Raw genomic sequence first — 4,442 nt, 5'->3', positions numbered from 1 at the left:
GTAACACGGTGGAACTCAACATTTGATATGATACAAAGTATCTTAAACACAAAATTGGTTAATCTGGTAATTTCTAAAACAAAATTAACAAATGGTTCGTAGCTTCTGGTGATTTTAAAATATGAAAGATTTAATAAACGTTTTAGAACCCTTAAAGTTGTTACTGAAACACTAGGCGGAGAAAACTATACTACTGCATCAATAGTACATAGATTAATCAAAAGCTTATTAAATAATGCAAGTTCATACCAGATTCAAACTTCATAACAGAAGTCAAAACACTGATATCAATGACCAAAAAAATAAAGAATTGATAGGTTTAGTTGAGTCTAAAGCATCGGCATTAGATCCCAGGTATCGGGATTTGAAATTTCTGTCTACTGAACAAAACAAATAGTCTGGAAAGAATTAGAAATTGAACTGAAGAAAATGGTACCCGAGCACGTCGAAAAAGAAAATGAATTTTATAACCCTCAGAATCGGAAATGGAATCTGAAGAAGAAGACTCTCCTCCTCCAAAAAAAATTTTGACCCTTAATGGTTGACAGTGATGATAATGATGAAGAAGATGATAAAACGTTAAATCCAATTATTCCATCTCCAATCGATCAACTTGAGGCGTACAAAATTTAAAACGAAAATTCCTTACGATAAAAATCCTCTTATCTGGTGGAAAGAAATGAAACTGTTCATCCAACTGTGTCATTGTTAGCCAAGAAGTACCTATGTTGTTGCAACGTGTTCCTGTGAACGCTATTTAGTGAAGTTGACAGGTCATTTCACAAAAGAAACAGAGCAATACGTAACTGAACGAAGCATAACAAACAATCTTGAACAAGTTTACTTTTTTTTTCACCGAATTTTTCCTGTTCGTCTTCAAGTTCTTTTTGAGCAGTTGAACTCCGGTTAAAATAGCCAACAATTTTTCTTAATTTTATTCATTAATTCATTTACTTCATTATGTCGGAGACCTGCATTGACTGATAGCTGAACTGAATGAGCAGCGCATCTAACCAAATTTGATTGACCCATGTCATTAATAGCTCGTACCATGTTTGCCGCATTGTCGCATACAAAAGCACAAACTTTATTCTCAATATTCCAGTGTTTAAGAATATATTTTAAATTGTTTATGATATTTACTGATGTGTGTGATTCAGGAACTTCCGCTGTTTTTAGTACTCGAGTTCGTAAACACCAATCTTGTAAATAGTGACATGTCACGCCTAGATAACTATGATTTGATGCTGAGGTCCAAAAGTCTAAGGTTAAAGAAACATGCGGAATATTTTCCAGAAAGATTCTGAAATTATTCCTTTCGTTTCGGGCAGTCGTATCAACCAATCTCGTAATCGTTTGTTTACTTGGAACAACATACTCAGGGACAGCTATTTGCATGAATTCAAGAAAACCAGTTCCATGTACAATACTTAATGGTCTCAAATCTTTTACAACATATTTTACTAATCCTTTTGTTAATTCCTTACTACGTTTACTTTTGAATGATAATTTTGAATTGTTGTCTTTGAAATACGAAACAATAGTTTTTGATTTTGAAGAACTTGGAATTACATTTACATTAGTACATACTTGTAAATGTGAATTTAAATTGGTCGTATTGCCACTATAACCAACAGAAATTTTACAATTTTTACAAACTACTTGTTTTTTATTTAAAATAATTCCGTTTACATCAGCTTGAAAACCAAAATGTTGCCAAATTTTACTTCTAGCTCCAGCCAGTGGGATTAATTTAAAGTTTTCGTTCATTTTATAAAATTTACGTTTTTCGTCTACGATACAATATAAACGCACAATGCACAAATACGAACGAATAATCGGAACTAAATTGAATTGTAGAAATTATCTACCGACTGGCACCAAATATAGTCGTTTTAATAAAAATATAAGATAAAAATAAATAGTAAATTACTATTAGTAATGCTATTAGATAATAAAAATCATAAATCAGATTAATAATAATAATTTGATTTTAACGATATCGCTTTATATCGATAATATTTAATTCGATATCGATATCGAAAAACCCAAAAATAAGTCACGATATCGATATCATATCGAGATATCGATATCGTTGGCCAACACTAGAAGGTTATAAATTTGGATTCCAAAAAAACTTGACAGATGACATCGACCGTTGGACGTGTGTCAAAAGAAAATGTAAGTCGTATTTGAAACTAAATAATATAAATATAGTTGTCGATAAAAATATAATACATAACGAAAAGTTATGGAAGTATTGCATGAACGACCAGTAAAAATAATTCGCTGTGAGTTGTCTAAATGCGACATTGAAACCATAGTTACTCAAGATTTATGTAGAATTAGAAAAAAATATACATGCTAGTCGGTGTAGTACTGTATCAACCTTGCTTAAAACATTGGATGAGACTTATAATGTATTGAAAAATTATAATTTAATGACTAATCTGAGAGAACATTTTTTATTTATTAATAGTGCAGAAACCAATATTATTGGATGTTTAAGTGATAGCAATTTGAAAAATTACGTGAAATGAAAACTGTGTTTATTGACGGTACATTCAAAAGTTGTCCCAAGCTTTTTACTATCTTTTTACAGTTCACGGTGTAAAAAAAAAAACCACTATGTTCCTTTAGTTTTCTTTTTACTTCCAAATAAAACTAGTGACACGTATACAAAAGCTTTTTGTTCAATTCAAAATTATTTAAACCCAGATAAAATATATGCGGACTTTGAAAGAGCCATTCATGTAGCGATCTCTGAAATATGGCTTTTATTTCAATTAAAAGGTCGTCGGTTTCACTTGGGCCAAGCATGATAGAGGAAAATATAACAATTAGGGCTATCAAAAGAATTTAAAAATAACGATTCCGAAATAGGAGGAATATTAAAATTATTTTTTTGCTTATCTTTATTATCGCCCCAAGAAGTTAGCAATTATTGCTATACGAATGATTTGATGTCATTAAAACCTACTAATGAAAAGCTGGAAGATTTTTTTAATTATACACTAGGTAATTATTAATATTGAAAAAGATAGCTTATTTCCACCCACAATGTGGGCTGAATATACCAGTAGTATAGAACGAACAACTTCACAGCAAGTTCAACAGTTGCTTCTATTGCGCAAATCCGAACATTTTTCAATTTATTGATGTGTTGAAAGAAGTTCAAATTGAAATATATGTTAAATTTGATTGATGAATTGAAAAACTGTATCATTATTATATTTTATTTTTTTAAATTACATTCATGACAAAAGCTAAAATTTTTAACCATTCTTGCAAAATATATAGAGTCTTAAGTCTGCTTTTTCCCGGGAACCAATTCGTAACAACCCGGGTACCAATTCGGATACACTGTTTTAAAAATAATGAAGTTAATAACTATGATTTTTCTTTTTTTTTTTTTAAATACGTTTTAACATTTTTAGTTATGTGAACCTGGAAACTATACTCTTTACTGGTGTGCTGATAATGCTGATGCATTTTTTCAAAAAGTAAATTTTTTTAAAAATTATCAAGTACTCTTTATGCTTGATTTTATGTATTATTTTTAATTTATAGGGTAAATTTGCAAGTGACATAAAAGCAAAAGGAATAGTTGCAAAATATATCGATTTAAGCGACCCAACTGGAAATTGTGGTTGTAATCAAGATCAGTTTATTACTTATACAATGATATTCCGTGGTTTTTCAAATCAAGCTCCTATCAGAGAATGCGAGAAATTAAATAATATTACTAACTCATAAATATTAATATCTATCATTTAATTGTTTTTAATTGTTTTTAATCAATCTTCTTATCGAGTCAATGAATGTTACCTACATATTTATATGTATTTAAGATTATGACAATAAATAAATAAATCTGCCTATTTGGACCTAACCTAACCCCCCTCCCCCACCTTGTTTACGTGCTTGACTTAAACCTTGCATAAGATAATGTTATATTGTAAACAATTAAACAAATATTCAGTGAATTACAGTGCCAAAACATTTGTTCATTTTGTGGGTCTTCAATCTATATTTATCTCTAACATTATTTTATATTATTTAATATATTATCTTCACAATTATTATTTGCAAAAAATGTAGTATGAATCTTTTGCTAAGAATTTCGATAATATTTTCAATCGTTGATTATTCATCTTAAGCATAATACATCATTATTCTGTTTTTATATTAATTATTCATATAATTGACATAAAATTATTATTCAAATACAACTGCCTAAATACATAAGTTCATATAATTCCTAACCTAACCTAACCTAACCTAATCTCGCGCACCGCCCGACGTAACAGATTGTCCGTTAGTAACCAATTTCTAACGCGCGTTCTGTGTTCATAGTCAAACCTCGGGCATTGCGCCCATTAAAAAGCCGTCCAACCCTACTAATAACACCACTTACAAACGAACAGCCAGCACAGCTCTTT

General features: G+C 30.0%; 1 long non-coding RNA gene across 1 annotated transcript; it reads left to right on the top strand.

Moving 5' to 3' along the window:
* The first annotated feature begins 3,402 nt into the window (after positions 1 to 3,402).
* Positions 3,403 to 3,986, top strand: LOC112602400. Its single transcript, XR_003115105.1, has 2 exons — positions 3,403 to 3,503; positions 3,571 to 3,986. It is a non-coding gene; the product is annotated as an uncharacterized LOC112602400 (long non-coding RNA).
* Positions 3,987 to 4,442: the final 456 nt, after the last annotated feature.

The sequence above is a fragment of the Melanaphis sacchari genome, unplaced genomic scaffold, assembly GCF_002803265.2.
Source record: "Melanaphis sacchari strain LSU unplaced genomic scaffold, SCAv2.0 Contig884_pilon_pilon, whole genome shotgun sequence".
In the NCBI taxonomy this organism is placed as follows: domain Eukaryota; kingdom Metazoa; phylum Arthropoda; class Insecta; order Hemiptera; family Aphididae; genus Melanaphis; species Melanaphis sacchari.
Note: the sequence above shows the minus strand (reverse complement) of the source record. Positions and strands in the feature narration are given on the sequence as shown.